At 41.2% G+C, this 22,763-nt stretch overlaps 1 long non-coding RNA gene across 1 annotated transcript; it reads right to left on the minus strand.

Annotated features, from left to right (window-relative positions):
- Positions 1 to 3,241: 3,241 nt before the first annotated feature.
- Positions 3,242 to 8,413, minus strand: LOC144587004 (uncharacterized). The gene is made up of 2 exons (XR_013542124.1): positions 5,446 to 8,413; positions 3,242 to 3,528 (listed from the first exon to the last, which is right to left on the minus strand). It is a non-coding gene; the product is annotated as an uncharacterized LOC144587004 (long non-coding RNA).
- Between the last annotated feature and the right edge of the window lie 14,350 nt (positions 8,414 to 22,763).

Below are 22,763 nucleotides of genomic sequence, written 5' to 3' on the forward strand. Positions count from 1 at the left end.
TTCTTTGGCCATGTTCTGAAGGTTGTTCTTCCTGACGTTTCACCAGTCTCTGTGGCCAGCATCTTCAGAAGACTGGAGCAGGAACTCTGTCCATGCTCTGTTAAAGAAAAACCATCTCTTGTCATTATTCAAAAGGAAAAAGGGGAACTGCCAGTGTCACGAATTGAACCCAATCACACCTGGCCAGCACAGCTAATGTTGAAGGCTTAGCAGAGTTTTAGAACAGTTGGGAACCACTGATCTAGTGGCTGAAATCTAAGGGGAAGTTACAATTAGAGTAGGTCCATTGAATGTGGTGATTTGGTGAGCCAACACCTATGTAGGTTTCATAGATTCTGTGGGCTAACATACTACTGGATTTCAGCCAATATTTCAGACATTGCCCCTCATGCACCTTGTCTTTTAGAAGCTGATCTTAAGACCTGGGGGGGAGGGAATACTAATATAACATCTCTTGCATTAAAAAAAGTATTTCAATGTCACCAAGGCCAAATTAAAAAAAAAAACAGTTACATCATTTTGTGAGGGATTTTTGCTCTCCAGATAATTAATGTTCTTTTTGTATATCAATAATAACATGTATAGCTCTCAAAACAAACGGACTAATAGGCTCCACTTCACCTTGTGCCAAGGAGAAAGAAACCTGCCGATTTAATTTAAGCTTGTTCCTCTCAACTTGTAGAGCTGGCAACTTGCAAGGTCAGCGAATAGGTGGGGGACCAAGCAAATGGCAGCTTTCCCTCACTTCACATATGCCAAATCTGCAGCTTGGCATAAGTTGCTCTGTGCTAAATTACAATTGATCTCTCCAGCTCATAGTGTTCTACCCTTGGATGCTCAGTGCATTACATTTTCCTTCGTTTTGTGTTATGTTTCTCAGTTATCATCAAAAGTGCAGAGGGATGAGGATAGGCTAAATATAAAATCAGAGTTATTTCCTTCCCCCCCCCCCCAGTGTTCTCTACTTTGTTTATTTGTCCTCAATTAGTCTATTCAAAGAGAGTCTCACCCATCTGGGAATGGACTCAACGCAACACATAGTCATGGAAATAACATGAAGGTTCACAAGAATGCCTAACATGCAGTGCCTTGGACCTTTTTGATTTTAATAAAATAAACATTTTTCCCAGCTGGAAAAGGCTTTGCAAAAATAACACATTTCAAATCCATGCTTAATCTGTAAGAAACAGTGGCTGAAATCTTGTTGATAAGCATAGTAAATTGCAGTAGTGCAGGCCCATTGAATCAGTGGAGATTTGCTGACTCAATACCATCCTAAATCCCATTGATTTAAAGGGGCCTACTCTAGGTACAACTTACTTTAGTGCAGCAAGTCACTATTAGAGTACACCCATTTGAATCAATAGATCTTACAGATGAGTTGACTCACAAAATCCCCACTGAGTCAATGTGCCTACTCTAGTGTAACTTAGTACACTAAGCAACAGGACTCCAGCCACGGTTTCCAAAGAGATATACCTGTTAGTATTCTTCAGCATGTTGAGCAAATTAAAGGAGAAGGGAAACTCATAGTGAAACAAACCTAATGGTTTTAAAGGTGATGCAATGTTCTTGCTGTCAACCAAGTACAGTGGTGTCTCACTTAGCGATTTTAATTGGTTCCAAAAAAAAAATCGCTATGTGAAAACATTGTTAAGCGAAACACCATTTCCCATAGAGATGCATTGAAAACCGGATAATCCGTTCCAATTGGAACGGATTACCATCCTTAAGTGAAAATCCCCATAGGAAAAAAGTTAAGTGAAACCCATTGAAATGCATTGAAGCCTATTTCAATGGGGGGGAAATTCACAAAAAATTCAAAAAGACTCAGAACAAAGCCAAATTAAGTTAATGAAGGTTTTATTAGGTGCACTAACGATTCCAAGCATTTTAAACATTTTTTAAACATTTTAGAATATTTTAAAAATAGCAAAAACGGGGCTGTAAAAAAAAAACGTTAAGCGAAACAAGGGGACCTAAAACTGTCGTTGTTAAGTGAAGCATGGTCCCGAAATCGTTAAGCGAAAATCAACCATAGGGAAAATCGTTAAGTGAAGCACAAGATCTCTCCGAAAAAGCCATCGTTAAGTGAATTTTTTGTTGTACGAAGCAATCGTTAAGCGAGGCACCACTGTATCCTTTTGGGATAGCTTGCAAGTATAGAATTCCATTTTTCAGTGATTCCAGTCCTTGAAGGATGATCCCAGATGCTGCTGCTTGGGGAAGCATTGCCCACCCCTTGAGACTGTTGTTTTTCCACAGGGATCAATTGTTTCCTGGATGTTTTTAATACAGTGGTGCCTCAACTTACGAACTTAATCCATCCCAGAAGATGTTTGTATGTCGAAATGTTCTTAAGTCGAAGCACCATTTCCCATTGAAATGCATGGGAATGGGATTAATCTGTTCCAGCATTTTTTTAAAAAAAATACAAAATAAATTAAAATAAAACACTGCAAGATTCATAGGAATGCACTGGGGCTGCAAAAAAACAAAACAAATCCAAAAATAAACACTGGAGGAAGTCCCACGCTGGGACTGCAAAAAAAGAATCACCAAAAAACAAGCAAAGCAGAGAAACATAATCCCCCCAGCCCAAACCCACCCTGCAAAAGCCACCCAAAACAGTTTTTAAAAAGCAAAAAGTAGCACCTTACCTCACCAGTCCGAAGCCTCATCTGATTGCACTCACTCCCTGGCCAGGCTCAGCCTCCTGAGCTTCTACCAGTGCCACCACCACCACCACCCGGAGGCAAGCCACTGGACCATCCCGGTAGGGCTCAGCCTCCTGGGCTTCTGCCACTACCACCAGGAGGCAAGCCACCAGACCATCCCAGCTGGGCTCAGCCTCCTGGGCTTCCACTGCCACTGCAACTGCCACCCTGGTGGTCTGGCCACTCGCCTCCCGGTGGCAGTGGTGGAAGCCTGGGAGGCTGAGCCTCCCTATTTCTAACCATTGGGGCAAAAGAGCTACAAATAAGCAACCTCTTCACCACCAATGGTTTGAATCTCCCGCCTTTTTCCCCTGCCTTTTTCTATTCGTATGTCGAAGCTCCGTTTGCAAGTAGAAGCAAATTTTGTGACCAGAGCTGTTCGTAAGTCGAAATGTTTGTAGGTACGGGCATCCGTAAGTCAAGGCACCACTGTATCTATATGAAGCTGCTGGGAGACGTCATATGGAGATTTGGAATCCATTGTCATCGATGTGCAGATGACACGCCACTCTATCTCTCCTCTTCATCGGCAGGTGATGCTGTTCAGGTCCTTGAGCACTGCCTGATATTGATAATGGACTAGACAAGGGTCAATAAACTGAAACTGAATCCAAACAAGAAGATCCTACTGTTGAGAAGGTCTTCAGACTGATTAGAGGGATCATCACCTGGCCTCATATGGTTACACTTTCCCTGAAGAATCAGGATGGGGATATTCTTGGAACCAGCTCTCTCTCCAGAGGCTCAAATATCTGCTGTAGTCAAGAGTGCCTTTTATCAACTTTGGTTGATTGTCCAGCTGTGCCGCTACCTGGATACGAAAGGTCTAATAACAGTAATCCATGCACTGGTAACCTCTAAAATAAACTACTGTAACACTATGTAGGGCTGCCCTTGAAATCAGTATGGAAACGTCACCAAATGTGGTGGCCAGACTGATTTCAGGTACTAGCAGATATTAACTTGTATGTCTAGTCTTAACACACCTTCATTGGTTCCATCTTAGTTTCTCTGCTCAGTTTAAGGCGCTGGTCGTAACTTATAAAGCCCTTAATGGTTTAGGACCTCAATAGTTGTTGGAATGTCTCTCCCACACATTAGCTACCCATCTCAATGGCTTCTTGCAGTCCTTGATGTTAAGATTAATAACACCCAAGGAGGCTAAAAAAGCCAGAACTAGGAACCAAACTTTCTTAGCCATGGCCCCTTCCCTCTGGAATAAGCTTGCTACAGAAGTTTGCTTGGCACCATCTCTCTCTGTTTTTTGAAAGCTAATGAAGACAGAATTATATAAGCTTCCTTCTATTAGTGTACATACCATTTCCCCGAAAATAAGACCTACCCGAAAAATAAGCCCCAGTTATGTGAAACCCCATCCTCCACCATTGTACAGCAACCAGAAGAGGACATGACTGTATTTGAATAAATGTAGATGGTTGTAACTGGGAAAAAAATCCCCTGAAAAAAAGCCGTAATGCATTTTTTGAGCAAAAATTAATCTAAGACCCTGTCTTATTTTCGGGGAAACATTGTATATTTACCTAAGATGCTCAAATGGGTTTTAATTTGTTTATTTCTATTTAAAGGCAGGTTCACTGAATTTAATAGTTTTATACTGTAGGTACTGTATAAGCTAGATTCAGATAGTCAGTTACAAAGCAGTAGTTTAGCTTGGTGGAAGTATCATCTGTTGATGGAAGTAATGGGAAAACACTATTGATGATAAAGGTACTGCAGTATGTGACAGGATGGTTGAAGACATTTTGCTGTCTAAGGAAAAGAATGGGTTCCTATTATGATCCACATACGGAAACCAAAGGTACTGATAACTGGATCTTACTTCAGCATTGACAGCTAGCCAGTGTCTCAATCACACATCACACTTGAAGCCACCTAACTACTTCAGGGAGTGCAGAAGTCAGGCAATTTGACTAATTGGCAAATGCAGCTCAGTCTTCCAAGAGAGAGAAATGAGTGGCAAGAATGCATTGAGGAGACTGATATTGCCACCACCGAGCATCGGCCAGCTGAGACAGTTGCTTCTCTCTACTTAATGATAGTGTCAGCCCTGATAGGTAAGATGTCGCTTGGTAAATGGTTATCTAAAGCCCATATATGACCAATCTGCCCTTAGGTGAGAACTCTTTGTTCCCAGGTTGATTTGGTTATCTTCATCACTATGCAGAGGAAAGATCAGGAGGATTTTTATTAGTTTTCAGATGGAGACGAGTTGTAAAATAACTAATTTTATCAACTTTTAATTTTGTAGTGTTGCAAAATCATATTTCCCTTGTTAAAGGAAGAGGCTGTTCTGATTACACTGTCAACTGCTATCATCATAAGAAACATTTTCTTCTCCAACTCTCTTCATGGAGATACCTTTTTTGTAATTACCTTTGTTGTTGTTGTTGCTCATCTTTCCACAAAAAGTAGCTCATGCCAAAGCTAAGTGGACTAGGAGCCTGATACAAAAGGCAATTCATATGTTCTTATTTTATATTTTATAATATTAATCCTCACTGCTTTGCACAACAGTGAATTCCCTTTCACAACAGCACAGCAGAGAAGAGCTTGTCCTCCGCATATGAATTTAAAGCATCTCCCTTCCCTCTGAAGGTCATTTGGGTAACTTCTGAAGTCCACCTGCATAGCAGAGACAACATTCCTCGAATGATACAAAGTCAGTGAGTGAACAAGTCTGACAGCTCTGTGCTTCTTTACTACTCACCAGCCTTCCTGCCAAATATCAGCCTTTAACCTTCCTCCTCTGCATTGTTTTATGCTTTATTGAAGCATAAATCCCTGGCTTTGTAGTCAGGGGGAAAGGTCTGCAGCCCTTAACATTCTTCTTTTCTTCTTTCTTTTTCTAAATCTTTGTTTAGAGCAGACAATAGGCTCAGTGATTTTTCTTTAAACAGATACTTTCTCTGAAGGCAATCAAGGACATGTTTTCTGTGATCCTTCCTGTTACTCTGTGTTCTGTATTTGAAAAACGAAGAGCACTCAGAAATGACACTGATTAGATCCCACGCTGAATGAAAACTATAGACAATAATCCGTTATAAATCCCATGTTTCTGCCATAAAAATAAATGAATGAGCTAGAAAAAGGTGCAGACTGGCTAGAAAGTAGCAGAGTAGGAAATGGTTGAATGGAGCATGGAATAAAGAACTTTCACACTGTCTAGTAGGATAATAAATCTCCCAGGGTTTTTTTTTTCCAGATGTATAGAATGTTACCATTTTAAAACAGAAGACTGCCTGACTTTTCTACCTAATTCTGATGCAACGTGGCTATATAATCTTACACAATGTTGCCTTTCTGATTCCTCCATCTGTGAAAAAAATTACCTGTAGCCACCTAGGTATTTATTTATTCTATTCCATTTTTTCCACCAGTAGAATGTATTCTCAACATCAAAAAAAAAAGCTAAGATCATGGCCACTGGCCCCATCACCTCCTGGCAAATAGAAGGGGAAGATATGGAGGCAATGACAGATTTTACCTTCCTGAGCTACATGATCATTGCAGGTGATGACAGCAGCGACGAAATTAAAAGACGCCTGCTTCTTGGGAAAGTGATGACAAACCTAGACACCATTTTAAAAAGCAGAGACATCACCTTGCCGACAAAGGTCTGCAAAGCTATGGTTTTTCCAGTAGCAATGTATGGAAGTGAGAGCTAGAGCATAAAGAAGGCTGACCGCCGAAGAATTGATGCCTTTGAATTGTGGTGCTGGGGGACACTCTTGAGAGTCCCCTGGACTGCTAGGAGAACAATCCTATCCATTCAGAAGGAAATCAACCCTGAGTGCTCACTGGAAGGACAGATCCTGAAGCTGAGGCTCCAGTACTTTGGCCATCTCATGAGAAGAGAAGATTCCCTGGAAAAGACCCTGATGTTGGGAAAGTGTGAAGGCAAGAGGAGAAGGGGATGACAGAGGACGAGATGGTTGGACAGTGTCATCCAAGTTACCATCATGAATTTGACCCAACTCTGGGAGGCAGTGGAAGACAGGAGGGCCTGGCGTGCTCTGGTCCACGGGGTCACAAGGAGTCGGACACGACTTAACAACTAAACAACAACAAAAATGTATTCCATTACATTTCCTCACTACTTTCCCCTAGTAAATAGAAAGCAGGGGACGTTTTTTTTTTTAATCACTAAAAAGAAATAAAGACAAAAACAACGAGACAAAACAGTCATTAAACCTTCACAGTATTCAAAATCATTACAATAGTTCCTGTGTTTGGGAGCAATGCAACAAACATTCCTTTCCTGTGTACTTGTTGAGAAGGCTTCTGCTGAAGAGGATGACTCTTAAAGACCTTAAAATCCGACAGGTTCATAGTGTGGGAGGTGCTCCTTTACCTAAGTGGTCCAAACCATTTAGGGCTTTAAAGATTAAAATCAAAGCCTTTCATTGGCCTAGGAAAGAAGCTGTACAACTGATGTAAGTGTTTCAACATCAGAGTGGTGTGAATTACATACAGTGGTGCCCCACAAGACAATTTTAATTGGTGCCATTGAAATCGCTTGTGAAAACATCGTCTTGCGAAAAGTGTTTCCCCAATGGAATGCATTGAAACCCATTTAATGCGTTCAAATGGAGAAAAATCATCGTCATCCAGTGAAAATTGCCCATAGGGAAGGCACTTTGCGAAGTGCCAATCAGCTGTTTTACATCACTGTCTTGCAAAAAACGGGCCTGAAAACACCTGTTTTGCAAAGATCGCCCCTAGGGAAGCCATTTTACAAAGCCGACAATCAGTTGTAAAAAATTTCATCTTGCGAAAAAAACAGTCCGCGAAGCATGGACCAAATTGTCATCCAGTGAAATTTCCCCATTGGAATCACTGTTTTGTGAAGCAAAATGGTGGCCGCAAAACCTTGTCGTCATGCAGATTTATTGTTTTGAGGAGTAATCGTCTTGCGAGGTACCACTGTACCATGTATCAGCTAACAATTTAGGTACTGAAATTTGCACTAAATGCATCTTCTAGAAGATACAGTGCAAGGGTAGCCTGCCACGCACCACATTGTGGTATTCTAAATATTAGGTCATTAAGGCAGTGGATATTTGTAGTCAAGTTGGTCTTCTCAGAAGATGTTGCAGAAAGCCACTAAGCAGGATTGTACAAAAGTTGACATGGAGTAGCAGAGTTTGTTGTCATCAGCATATTAATGACATCTCACTCTAAAGCTTCAATGACATCTCCGAGTGGCTTCATACAGATGTTGAATAATTCCGTGGTATCCCACGTGCCCAAAGCCATAATGTTAAACAGCTCCAGAACCACTTTCTAGATATGACCTAACAAGATGGATTGGAATCACTGCAACATAGTGTCCCAATATCCAATCCAGACAAGAGATCCAGAAGGATAGTATGGTTGGTGGAACCCAAAGTCACTGAGGCCAGAAATAGATGTTCAAGATTGTTTGTAATCAGAGCTGGGATCACATTAGTGTTGCAGACAAGTGACCAAAGCAGTCCTTCCATGTCTGTGAAATCATAATTCAAAGGAATGCTGTGCTTTAACACCTGAAGTTCATTCACAAGGGGTTGGGATTTTTGTAATTTCAGGACTCCCAGCCCTAGACATCATAAAATCACCCCCCACATTGCTCATTGGGATGGGCAGTCTCACTACCCATTACATTCTATTGGAAGAGTCTCTCAAAAAACTACCTTCCCATGGAGGAGTGGGGCACCTCCCAGCAAGCAGTGCAACTGAGCAAGTGTTGACCTCGATACTTGGCGGAACGCCTTCTCCCACCCAGGTCTACCCATGTCACTTGCGCGAGCCAGGAGGTGAGACTGAGGAGCCTAACGCCGAGGGAGGCCCGGAAGGAAAAGACCAGAAATCGGGCCTTCTCGGCGGTGGCTCCTCGTCTCTGGAACAACCTTCCCCCTGAGATTTGGGCGGCTCCCTCGCTGGGTATTTTCAAGAAACAATTAAAAACATGGATGTTCGGGCAGGCCATCCCAACAGATAACTCCTGACGATTTTTCCCTTTTCCTATAGCTCCCCATTTTGTTTAGTATATATATATTTTTTCTTTCTTTGTTACGTAAAATGGTTTTGTGTATGTTGTTGTATTTCTTTTGTGTTGTTAGCCGCCTAGAGTGGTCCTCACACGACCAGATAGGCGGGATATAAATAAAATAAATAAATAAATAAATAAAGTGTTCCCTTCTGCTTCTCGGCGAAAGCATGTGTAGTGAAGCAGATGATGGCAACAGAAAGTCCACGCTTTTGCTACCTTCTTTCTCCTCTTCCAGTCCCAAAAGTCTCTCTGGGGGATTCTAGGTGACATCTGGGGCTGGGAGTTCTGGAATTACAAAAATCCCATCCCCACCGTTCACCACACAAAGCATGTTAATTTCCTTAACCTTGAAGGTGAGAGACCTTTGTGGTCTGATACTCAGTTGCTAAGGATTTTCCTCTGCTGGTCACAGGCTAACTCTAACGTCTGTTTCAGGCCTCAGAATTCCGGAAGACCTAACACGGCTGTCAACCAAACATCCACTCCCCATGAAGGTGGCCAGACCAGTATGGGTCCAGGCAATCAGTGCCATCTTAATAAAGTTCTTCAGTTTCTGGGGGGAAAGATCAAAAGAATTCTATAAAATTCTCAATATTAATTATATATACTGGACTTCAAAAGTGGTTATTTATACTTTACGCTTTTCTAGCTGCTGCTTAGTGGATGAGATGGTTTTAAATATTCTCAGTATGGAACAGGAAGGGTCCATCATAAAAAGCTGGCAGGTGATACCACCAACTGACTTCCAAGTGGAAAGCATAGCACTGATTATCTCTTCTCAGTCATCCGTTTACTTTTACCTTTATCCCATCCATATATGTATGTTATATAGGAAGACATGATATTGAACTGCTTTAAAACATGCAAAGATAACTGGCCACAAGAAGAATGTACTGACATACGTAGGAACCTCTAGCAGGAGGTACCTGCATGCATCATGCTCAGTGACATGCATTCAAACTCTTGAGAGCTATAAAAAGCTCTTTGGAAACATGTCAGGAAGTATTTCACCCCCGACAGTGGGATGCAGAAACAAACATTGGGTTATCTGGAAATAGCAGCTCAGCAATCTCTATATTTATCTACCATAATTTTAAACAGCCAAAGGGTGGGAGGATCTGTGGGTTTCTGCTCTATTAAACCTACAGCCAGGAAATCAAGTTTTTATTGTTAGAGAGCTGATCCATCTCAAGGAAAAATTGACATTGAGTTACTTCATTTGCAAAAAACATTGTCTCAAACAGTTTGGGGACAGCAGCCCATGGAGGAAGAGAAAATGAAGAAATGTGGAGAACGCGCTTCCTCTCCATATTATTGAGAACCTCAACCCACCATTACCTCCAGTTTCTAAGCATTCAGTACAACTCTGCCTTATTTACCTGCCAACAAAGAGACCAGATCTTTGCTTTGTGTTCCCAGAAGATTCCAAGACAGCTGGAGGATTCTCCATTTGGTGATGCAGCACCTTTTGTCACACGACTACCACACCTCTATTTTAAGGAAGCTGAAAGGGCCAGCTTCAGTGAAAAACTTCTATGAATGTCACAGCCTGGGCTCAGGGCTGACAATTGTTATTAAATGAGCACATATCTGTGCCTTTGGAATCCATCTCCCAGAATTCTCAAAGCAACATGCTACTGGCTGCCTAGAAAATTTGGGGAGTTGTAGTCCCAAATCCCAAATATGCACATCTCTACTTGTTATACTTCCTTAAAAATATACCAGAACACATTCCATTGCAGCCATCTGTCTGTCTGACTATCTTTCTGCCTGTTTACTCTTCACAAAAGATCACAGTATGGCTTACAAGTAAAAATAAACATGAACATGCAAACACAGATAAAATAATACAACAAAAATCCACACATTAGTTAGATCCACTGGGCAGTGAAATAACGCAAGGCTCAAAGTTCTCACTTCCACCATGAGAAGTACGCAAAGGCCAGAGTGAAAATAGTTATCAAAAATGTTCATGTAATTCCAGTGGCAGGATATTCCATAATGAGGAAAACACAACCAAAAAGGTTCCCATTTTAGGCCACAGCCCCTCAGTGCATTGCCCAGAGGCAGGATGAGGACCTCCTCTAAAATCACAGGTTTTCTGGGCTCCAAAGAGTTTAGAGCCTCATAATGTAGCATCAGTACTCTGAAGGGTCTCTAAATCACTTATAGCTGGAAGTAGGTCTCCAATGATAAAGTTGGATCCTGTAATATTTATTTATTTATTTATTCGATTTTTACTCTGCCCCTCTAGACAACATAATACTCCCTAGCTATGCCTATACTTCTTCAGGGGACAAACAACCTCATCCAGAACAATTGCCTTCCAACTTCCCAAACACTGGAAATATTCATGAACAGTGGCTCCATTTTCTCAGGACTAAACCACAGAATCTTCACACTGTCTTTACTGTTCTCTCTCACTACGTGTCATCCAGCAGGACAGCCAAAGCAGTTTTGGTGCCTAATGCAAACCTGAAGTGAAAGCGGAATGTGCCTTAAAAATTCCATGTCATCCAGCATGTGTCAAAATGATCATTCATCATCCTCTGTCATCCCAAAGTAGGATGCCAGTCAACAGTGAGTAAATGTCCAAAACCAAGGAGTCCAAGAATGGACTCTTACAGTACAGCCTATTTGCATCCTACCTGAACAAGACAGATCTCAGTGACATAGGTATGCCCTGGTTACATTGAGACGAGATTACTGCAGGGCCTTTGAAGAAATTCAGAAGCCTTCACTAACACACAATGCAGTGAGTTGGCTGTTATTGGAGTGTTCATGCAATGAACACTCATCTCACACTAAGCTTTTACATACGGTCAAATAACCTTTATATAACAGAAGTCCCATGAGTTATATGGGACTATGCTGTTACAGAGAGAGAAAGGAAGGTTGTTATGGGTCTGACAATTCAGAAACAGAAAAGGGTAGTCAATAATGGAAAAACTAAGATCTTAGGTCAGGTAAAGGTTCCCCTTGACATTTAGTACAGTGTCCGACTCTTGGGTACAGTGCTCATCCCCATTTCCAAGCCATAGAGCCAGCGTTTGTCCAAAGACAGTTTCCGTGGTCACGTGGCCAGCACAACCAGATACGGAACGCTGTTACCTTCCCACCATGGTGGTACCTATTTATCTACTCGCATTTTTACATACTAACAAATTGCTAGGTTGGCAGGAGCTGGGACAAGCGACTGGAGCTCACTCCGTCGTGTGGATTCAGTCTTATGACTGCTGGTCTTCTGACCTTGCAGCCCAGAGACTTCTGCGGTTTAAATCGCAGCGCCCCCATTTCCCACTAAGATCTTACTGATTAGATAATTATTCTTTTCCATATCTATTTATTTTCACTTCTGTATCACCCTTCTCCCAGCAAAAGGACCGAAGGGAGCTCACAGATTATTTGAAAACAAATTAACCAGAACACAATCAATTACTGGCATTACAAAATTGAACATAGTACTGTGGAAACAGTTCATAACACATTAAAAAAATTGAAACATACATAAAATAATAAGGTCCAGCACCCAAAATTGACACTGTTCACTACCTAGTTGTTTATTAAAAGCCTGTCTAAAAGCCTTTTTATCCAGAAGAAATGGTATGCATACAGTCTCAAAGTGTTCCTGTACAGAGGATACAAAGTGTATACAGAGACCAAAAAAATGCCCCAGGCCTCAGAGGGTCAGGGCATGTCCAGACTGGCCAGTTCAGGTGTGGAGTGGATTGGGCTACAAAGGGTCTGTTGAGATCAGGGGTGGAACGATGTGCCATTTGCCATGCTTCTCCTTTCTGAACAGCAAACAACCCCAATTAGCTGCCAAGTAAATATTTTCCCTGATCATCTGAGAAGGGTCAGGGGAAGTAAAACTGGTTTTTTTACATCACTCCTCTCTCTGTGTATCAGTGCCATTCCATCTGCTCCCTGCTTCCTTTCTTTCGTTCTCCCGCACTCCTCCTCTCTCAGACTCCCCCTCAGAATCTGCAGCTGCTAGAGGTTTGTGACCTTCCAGCTAAACAGGCTAAGCAATGAGCACACTAAAAAAGGAATGCATGCCCTAATGCTGGGCCAGAAAGGTGTGCAACCGTGCTTAACAGGGAAGGATGGATTGTTCTAAGTAGAAACACTTGTGGACAAGGTCTTTTTGGGAGGACTCAAATCCTGCCCTCAGTGATCCCTATATCATATCTATATGCCAGTGTGGACAGGACCTCAATCTCAGGTCAAAGTCATAGACATTCCATATGCATAGGGTTGCCAGACGTCAGGCAAAAGGAAGACATGTCTTCCTTTATAGCCTAACGTCCTCCGTTTGGTAGGCAAAGATAAAAACCTTTAAAATTTCAGCCTTTTGTATATTTTATATTTTTGGATGGGAGGGGGAGAGGTGGAAGGACCCCCCTTCCTCTGTCTTTCCCTGCCTGCCCCCCCCCGTTACCTGCTGCCGGTGCTGGAGTGCAGCCCTTGCTCCCTCCTGCTGCAGCTGCTCAGCAATCCACCATGCCCACCCAGCCCACGGGGAGCCAGAAAGGCAGCGTGAGCGGAGCGCCACCCACTGAGCCAGGCTGGAGCAAGCAGAGCCCAAGCATATCTATGGGAAGGCGAGCGCCCGGACTCTGTGTGTTCAAAGTCCCTTTCAGGGACTCCAATTTCCACACTCCCCAGCCTAGAACTTATGACCCTCGGGGGAGGGGAGTCTGCCTCATTCGGTTTTGCCCAGCACCACTTTCCCCCTCCCTACGGCAGGGCCTTGTTTGGGCATCCAAATTAGCAAGGCTGCCTCTGAGACTGTGCAGAGTGTGAGCGTCCAGAGGATCCCACAGCCAGGCCAGGTTTGGGTACAATTGGCTGTTTAAATAATGTTTAAATAATGTTTTCTGGTATTTTGGAAAAAAAAAAGGCTCCATTTAATTTATTTTTATTTTTTAACATGACTGTTTCTTAGTCGGTTCACTAAGAAACATTTATTGGCAGCTATTGTAGTAAAATTGTATTGATTGTGGGTTTAATCTGGAACGATTCGAATGAAACATTGAATGCGTCCTCCTCTGTCCTCTTTTTTGTCTTTCTATGTCCTCCTTTTGGTACCCATGTATCTGGCAACCCTATTTATATGCAAGAAAATACTGAACAGAATGATCCAATTCTGTACACAAGCGATTCATTTGAAATGGGGATCACCTTGGTTTTGTTAGACAGAAAACCTTCCCCAGGCTTGGAGCCAGTTAAGAAAGGAATTAGTAGACACGACTTAAGCAGAAGGACGAAGGGGCACAGTCACTCCAAAGACCCAAATAACCTTACTTAAAAAGAGATTTTAAAATGAGCATACATTCAGTTCTGAGACTGGGCCTCCTTACCATCTCCATTTCTGCCTACCACTTCCTGCCTGTTGCTCTTGGATGCCTCCTGTTCAGACATTAATGAATTACTGACGGGGTTCTTTTCAGGCCAAATTCAGTAGAAGTCACCCTGAGACTAGGCCTCACTGAAATTACTTTCACAGCTGCCACCACCACAAATCCTGTTAGCCTATCTTTCTCTCTTTTAAATGCCTAGTTCTGGCACACGACATGTTTAGACTCTAAACAGGCTAAGCCACTGGTTCTTAACCTTGGTTAGGAGTTTTGGACTGCAACTCCCAGAAGCCTTCACCACCAACTGTGCTGGCTGGGGTTTCTGGGAGTTGCAGTTCAAAAACATCCGAGTAACGAAGGTTAAGAACCACTGGGCTAAGCAATGAAATTTCCCTCCCATTGCACTGCTCCAGGAAGTACGTACATGGCATCTTGGCCCCATTTGCAACTTTCTCCAGATTCTTTGCAAGACAGCCTATTGGTCATGTAATTTATGTTATCCCTAAGTCTATCTTTTGGGAAATATTTATTTATTTGTTTGTTTGTTTGTTTTAATGTTTCTATCCCACTTTTCTCCTCAAAAGGGACCCAAGGCAGCTCACATCATTAAAAAGACGATATTCAAAAGCTAAAAACAATACATATACAAATACTTTAAAAAAACAAGCATTAAAAAGAGTAAATAAAATCAATATTAAAACATGTTTCAAATAACAGAGCACTTGCCCTGCATAGAACCAGCTCCACGATCTGTTCCCCTTTTTTTAGGGAGGGTGTGGCAAGCTTAGAGAAAGATTCTTGATTAATACAGTGGTGCCTCACATTATGATGTTAATTCGTTCCAGCGAAATCGCTGTAGAATGAAAACATCATAAAGTGAAATTTAAAAGCCCATAGAAACCCATTAAAGCCTGTTTAATGCGTTCCGATGGGCTTAAAGCTCACCGTCCAGCAAAGATCCTCCATAGGGCAGCCATTTTCGCTGCCTGTCTTGCGAGGAATCCATCCCTAAACACAGCGGGGAGCCATTTTATTTACCCGGTGGCCATTTTGAAACCGCCAATCAGCGTAGGAAAACCGTCATTTTGCGAAGAATTGGTTCCCGAAGCGGGGAACCGATCATTTCAAAGCGAAATTCCCCCATAGGAAACATCGTTTTGCCATCGCAAAAGCAATCGCAAAAAGTTCATCATAATGCGATTTGTTGTTAAACGAAGCAATCGTAATGCAAGGCACCACTGTACTTTATTGTCGATTTAATTGTTGTTTTAACTGTTTTATGAATAATTTTATTGTAAGCCACCCTGAGTCGAAATTGTCTAGAAGGGAGGGATAAAAATCTAAGATAGATAGATAGATAGATAGATAGATAGATAGATAGATAGATAGATAGATAGATAGATAGATAGATAGATAGATAGATAGATAGATAGATAGATAGATAGATAGATAGATAGATAGATAGATACATATAATAAATACATATAATAAATAAATAGAATAAAATAAATTCTCCCTTTCTTTTCCTCCATGTTTTGCTTAGGCCCAGCACTTGCTTTCCTCTGGAATTTGAGTCCAGCCTTTTGTAGCTTAACAACGAGGATCTCAAAACCTTCTCAGACTTCTGAGCTTGCTTCTTTTTAATTAATATTTTCACATAAAAGTTATGAAGCAAATATACTTTCATATCTAGTCAGATATTTATATTTATTTAGTGAATGCTTGCAATTCATGCAGCTGTAGTGTAATATTTGCTATTCCCCAGTGCACTCATTGTGTATATTCTAATTCTTGTGTCTTCAGTTAAAAATTTCCCTGTTGAATAACTTCGAGTAAATGTGATGTAGCAAGACCAGTCTGTGTTAAGGCACGCTGCTATCATGATTCAGAGATTCTTTACAGGTGTGCAGTCTCAGAACATGCAAAAGCGTGCTGCACATGTATGCATGTGTGTATACATGTGCTCAAAGAGCACAGCAAATAACGGTATAACTTCTTTTAATTCCAGCACAATAGAAATCAAGATACATTTGATTCCCTGCATTTTAGTGAAGACTGCGTTTTCTATTTCACATAAACATAGGGCCATAAATTATACGTAGGGCTAGGCAAATGCTGAAGCAGGCAACATTTGTATCAGCCTCCTGTACACCTGTCATTTCCACCGCCATCCACAGGACATTATAATTGCATGGTTCTGAAATGGCCAAAGTCGAAGGCAGCACCAAGATTTACTGTCAGACCTCTGGCAGAACAACTACTTTTGATGATTAAAAGATCTCCACCAAGGGAATACCTTTCAAATTTAGTAGGGAAAATTTTATTGACCTCTTAGATGGTTTGCTGTATGATGAAAGACAACAAGAGAGAGCTGAATATATGGATCTGCAGTGGGGACAGCAATTTTCAAAAGCCCCGTTTCCCCCCCCCCTTTTTTTTTTTTTTAAACTGCAGCTCACAAAATCTCCCAGCCACCATGCTGATAGGGGTGGGGTGGAGTTCTGGAAGTTTTGTGAATTGTCAGTGTCAAACTAATCAGAAAATCACCCATATGAGATTTGACCGTTTTATTCTGTGATTACACTTCCCAAGAGTTCACCTTTAGGCCTCTTTAAAGACATTTCCAAAAATCTCCCTGGAGAAGACTCTGATGTTGGGAAAGTGGGAAAGCAAGAGGAGAAGGGGACGACGGAGGACAGTGTCATCAAAGATACCAACATGAATTTGACCCAACTCTGGGAGGCAGTAGAAGACAGGAGGAGCTGGCATGCTCTGGTCCATGGGATCACAAAGAGTCAGATACGACTTAACAACAACAAAAGACCTTTTGATCCTCTGGAACAGTTGCCTGGTGAGTACATCCAAATCTTAAACATTTATCAGAAGGCACAATGTGATGCAGTCGTTGCATGTGGCCCAGGAGTGGCATCCTAGGTTTTGCATGTGTCACTGAGTCAGTTCTTTGCAAACAAGCTTGAATACCTCAGTTGTGCAGGGTCCTTGTGTAACCCCTATGATCTAACTGGTTTATCTCAGCTGGTGGAGGAATTCTAAAAGAAAGGCCCTTGCTTTTGACATTTTGGGTCAAAAGTGCTGTTTCCCCCAGGAGCAGGAATTTGGCCCTCCTTCCTCTCATTTAGATAGTGGTGTTTCAAATTATGAGTGAAGAAGGCAAGATGGAAGGGCGAATTATTTGTAGTGGCATTACATGTTGTTTCTATAAAGACTGAAATCCTTTTCTGTTACTTACACTTGCGGAAGGGTGATAGCATCACCAGCAAGGGATGATTATCAGTGATTAAAGGCTTCTGTTCTGTGATTTTTACAACTCTTGTGAAACCCCCTTCATTGCATGGAAGTCACTAGATCTCCAGGATAGAAGGAGGAAGCCTTTAATTATTGAACCCACCCATCCCAGTAATGTTATCCAACAGCAGCAATTTTCATTGATTAAAGACTTCCCTCCCATGGCTCTCATACAATGAAAGGGATTACACAGGAGTCAGAAAAGCCACTGGACAGAAGTAGAAAGTTTTTCATTACAGGAAATCACCCTCTGCTGGTGACATCATTATCTTCTGCAGCAGGTATAGTTATGCTAACAGGATTTCAGTCCCTTTATTCAATACTTTTATTGAAGGCATACACATTTCCCTTAATACAGTATGTGCTTTCACCCAAAAACTGCTGAGGATGAGAGGTAAGTGAAAGTGTCACTTGCGATATGAACAATGTAAATGAAGGTTCTGGGACTGATTCTTTGACTTTGCGAGTGAAAAGTAATTGTGGGGCCATTCTTCTAACAACCCGTCACATTTTACCTCTTCCATCTGATTCCTAGGGTGATTTGGAGACGATGACCAGCCAAGGAAGGAATTTTAAAATCTCCATAACAAAAAACAACCCCCCCCCCAAAAAAAAAGCCCTGGAAGGTCAAATGGTGCACCAACTGTCTGTTTTCCAAAGTGAGCACTGAGCTACTAGGACATCCATCACTGAGCCAGCTAGCTTGGCATAGTCCCAAGGTGATTTCAGGACAGGAGGTACATGCAGGAAAAATACTAGTAAGTCAAGTATGCTAAGCATAGAATGCAATGATCTAATCAGGTCAGTGTGATACAAAGGGGGACACTTTATTCTCTTATCATTTCTTTCTATGCATGCCCTGCACAGTAGAGCAGAAAAATCAAATTAAACAGAAAGCTTAGAAATTAGTTGACTTCCTAATTCTGTTTTACTTCAAATTCTGGACATCTTGTTCATTATGGCCACCAAGTAGACCATAAGGTTAGCATGTCATTTAAAGTGGAGTTTTCTGAAGTAATAAAAGGTATCTGATTGTCCTGGCAACAATTTGCCTCATTCATGATTTTGCAAATGAGCTTGTTTTGGGTTGGTGATTGTTCACCATGGAGATAAACACATACTTTATTTGCAAGTCACATTCTGCATTAAAAGACTTGTGTGCCTAGAGGGAACACCTTGTAATAGCAGGAAATATACACATTTCCCTTAACATGTGAGTTGACTCTCAAGATAAATTTAATCTTATACAGATCAAGAGTTAAACAACAGACTTTCCTGGGTAAGACAAAGCAAAGCACAAAGCAAAAGACTGTTGATAAAAGAATTAAGTGCCTGATGTAGCTGTAGCAGGCAGGACATCTGTTTTCTGCTAAGCCACAGACACTGTGTAGTAAGTTGCACTAGAGTAGGCCCACAGAGTGGAGATATGGTCAATTTACTCCTACATGAGTTCCACTGATTCAGTGGGCATACTCTAATTGTGACTTACTGGATTTCAGTCACTCATATGGAGGATATTTGTAACTTCACTGGTGAACGGCAAGGATAAAACATAAATAAATGCTACAGAATATTTAGAGGGTTCAGCAATAAAGTTCCAAAAATACATAAGCAGGAATTTATACTGACTATATTTGTGTCAGCAATGTCAATCCTGTGAAGAAGCACTGCTTTAGACGATAGGTTGAATATAGCACACATGGGCAACACATCGATGGACAGTTTATTACTGTAGTTTTACTGCCCAGTAGGGGGAAGAGTATTTGCAGAATTTCCTAAGGGATGCTAAAAGTTACTTTTTAAAGTTACAACTCCCAGGATACTTCCAACTAGTATGGCCACGGGCCTTGTACCAAAATAAATATCTACCTCGTGTATCAAAATAATTTTGCTGCCTTTGGGTCCTGTGTAGCTTCACTTGGGTTGGGAGAATCTGCAGTCCTGTTTCATTACACCAGGGCATTATAGCCAGTGCTTTATAGTACATATACATGACATGACATGGTGGGCTTTGGTGACACAGACACTGGCTGAAATCCAAACAAACTACACCCAAATCTCATTCACTCTGCCTTCAAAGAGAAACAATGATAATGAAGAATTAATTGCCTGGAGCAAGGGACCCTTTATGGAGATTTACAGAATATATTTATGTGCTTCATTGATTCCTCTTTTAACGGGGTATGTAGCTTTCCTCTCTGGATTTCCCATTCCTTCGGACAATAAACATCTTGCTAAGTGACAGCTGTTGCTGAATGGGGAGAAAGGATGAGAAGCGTGAAAAGGGAAATGCAAAACAAGTCTGCAACTTTTCAGGCCATTCTATAGCAACTCAACGTAAGAGAAAACAAATTATGCTCTGCTATTCCCAGTGGGCAACATATAACCCTCCGTGCAATCAAATTTCTCTGTACAGTAGTCTTTTCTCAATAGTACTTTTTTTCCCAAGTCAAGCTCATTTATAGTGCCAGAGTTCAACTAAGGAGAAAAGCTCCAGAAGGAAGGACATGAGGGGAGATAAGCGGTGGGCCCCTTTCACACTCACACACACACACACACACACACACACACACACACACACACACACACACACAGAGAGAGAGAGAGAGAGAGAGAGAGAGAGAGAGAGAGAGAGAGAGAGAGAGAGAGAGCTCTATTTGCTGTTTCATATCTCATGGGGATAGTCCCAGGCTTAAAATAAACTCTTTGAATCTAGTTTAATCCTGAGGAAAGCTTTCAAACTGCTTGGGAACTATAATCAAGGAAGAAGTAGGAATATGAAGCCACCTTGGGTCCAGCTAGCTCAGGACTGTCACTTGTAGCTGCGTTCTAGAACTTCAGTCATGGGTTCTTTTCATCCCAGTAACTGATCCCAGGAGCTAGCACTCTATCACTGTGCTATGGATTTGGTCCATGAAGAAGACAATCAACAGTTTCACTGAATAAGTGCCGCCCTCTAGGTTAGAGTCTTGGAAACAAGTCGGCATCAACATGTCCCCACTGCAGAAGCAACTAAAATATTATGAAAACTCAGATGGCAATGCCTCCACAAAACAGAGGAGATTCCGGAACCACTGCTTCTAATTTTAATGAAATATATTTAGAATTTCATTCTGCATGTCTTTACAAACTTAGAAAGAGAAGCCAATTTGAGGTTCAGACAATTATATTGTGAGATCTTTTCACAATTAAAAAAAATGCTGACGGACCAATATATTTAAATAAAGAAATACCCTCACTGCAATTAATTAATTTATAGTGGGGTGAGGTGGAGATACCTTTAAAAAATCCTGTATGCACTATACTTATAGAAAATAAATCTATGCAAGCAGAAGTAGTTGTGCAACTGCTAATATAGTGCTACCTACACCAGATGTATAAAACCCAACTATGTTTTAATTTATGCTGCTCTTCTGGGGGGCAAGAGGCCTTACTTGATGAATGCCTACTACCAGATTACAGCATTCTTTAATGATCTCTGATTGTGTAGATGCTGGAGAGATAGAGAAAATGCACAGCAAACTGACAATGTTTTATTTATTCTTCACAGACCTCTGGGAGCCGGGTCTGTTTGCCACAATTAATCCTAAGAACAAGAGAGTAGTTTAATATTGAACAAAAACTCCTCAATTTATTTCAAGAGCTAGCCAACATTTTAATGCAAATGCTTGGGGAATATATAATTTTTTAATCAGAGACAGATACAGTGGGGTCTCTACTTAAGAACGTCCCTACTTAAGAACAATCCAACTTAAGAACAGCTCCATTTGCTAAATTTTGCTTCTACTTGAGAACAGAAATCCAAGATAAGAACAGGAAAAAAGACCTTTCCTGCTCTTTTTTTAACCTTAGGTCATCTTAGGTTAAAAAAAATTCTCCCCCTAGTGGTAGAGTACGTATTAACCAGCTTTGCATTAGTTCCTATGGGAACTAATGCTTCAATGTACAAACGCACCTCTGCATAACAAAAACACAGCCAGAACGGATTAATTGGTTTTCAGTCCATTCCTATGAGAAATTTTGCTTCAACTTAAGAACGTTTCAACTTAAGAACACAATTCCAAAACGGATTAAGTTCTTAAGTAGAGGTTCCACTGTAGTTTCTATGGACGGAAAAGAGCAGATACGGATTAAATGGTTTTCAATGCGTTCCTATGGGAAATGCAGATTCAACATAAGAACTTTTCAACTTGAGAACCACCTTCCAATACGGATTAAGTTCTTAAGTAGAGACCCCACTGTAGTAAAACAATAGATAATTTAGGATGGTTCTTTGATTTTATTTAGCGCTTGCTCTTTAGTCCCACTTGAATGAAGTATAAAGCATGCTGCTTATGTACCACCCCATAGTGCTTAAAGCACTCTATGGGAGTTCTATAATTTAATTATGAAGGCTACACATTGCCCCCCACCCCAGTGAGCTGGGTACTCAATTTATCTGATGAAGAATTATAAGAACTTTGGCTTGTGATTGAACAGCCATCCATCATGCAATGAAGTCAGCCATGCTACATCACAGTGAATGTCCAATTTCTGAATAATTTAGGAAAGGTAAAAAAAGGAACAACTAGCCTTTCTTCCTGTAAATGTTCACTAATCAACTCTGAATATTGTGATCCATCCTGATGATTTTCTCAAGGCACATCTGAACTACTGAACCAGGGAAAAAGGGGAAGTTGACTTCTTATAATTTCATATATCATTTGCATTTCAAGGATGGAAAACTGACGAGGCTTGTAAAGTAAAACAACCAAGAGCTTTAATTTGTCTGACCGCCACTCAAATAGTACATCAACTTGGCTTATCCTATATGGGTCACTTATTTTATACTCATTGGAACTGACCTTGAACAATTTATTCAATGTTCTCTGCATAAACAGTCTTGTAGAGCAAAACCTTCCCTTTGGAAGGCAAGAGATCAAGTCAAAACCTTGGGGAAGTTCAATTTTGTTCAGAATCCCTGGCCATTACACAACCTGGAGCTTCTCCAGGAGCTGCAGTCCAAGCTTTGGCTTAAACCTACTAAAGAGGAGAGATCTAGTAACATACCAGATGTTAGATCCCTCAGATTACTCTTTTACTGCTAATAACTGGTCCCCATCCAAGACTTGTAATGATTTTAGAAGCCCTGTCTTCATTAAAAGGGTTCTGTGACCTTGCAAGCGAAGTTCCTAAAATTAGTAAGGAACTTTTCTTTCCTGTTAGGTAGACAAACTATTTGTCATAGAGTTATGAGCCATGTACTCTCCCATTTAGTAATGTGTCCAAAATTCTAGTTACCTAATGATCAAGTCTAGATACAGCCAGGGTAACTCTGTTGTGCTGTGT

This window comes from Pogona vitticeps, chromosome 2 (genome assembly GCF_051106095.1).
Source record: "Pogona vitticeps strain Pit_001003342236 chromosome 2, PviZW2.1, whole genome shotgun sequence".
Taxonomy (NCBI): Eukaryota; Metazoa; Chordata; class Lepidosauria; order Squamata; family Agamidae; genus Pogona; species Pogona vitticeps.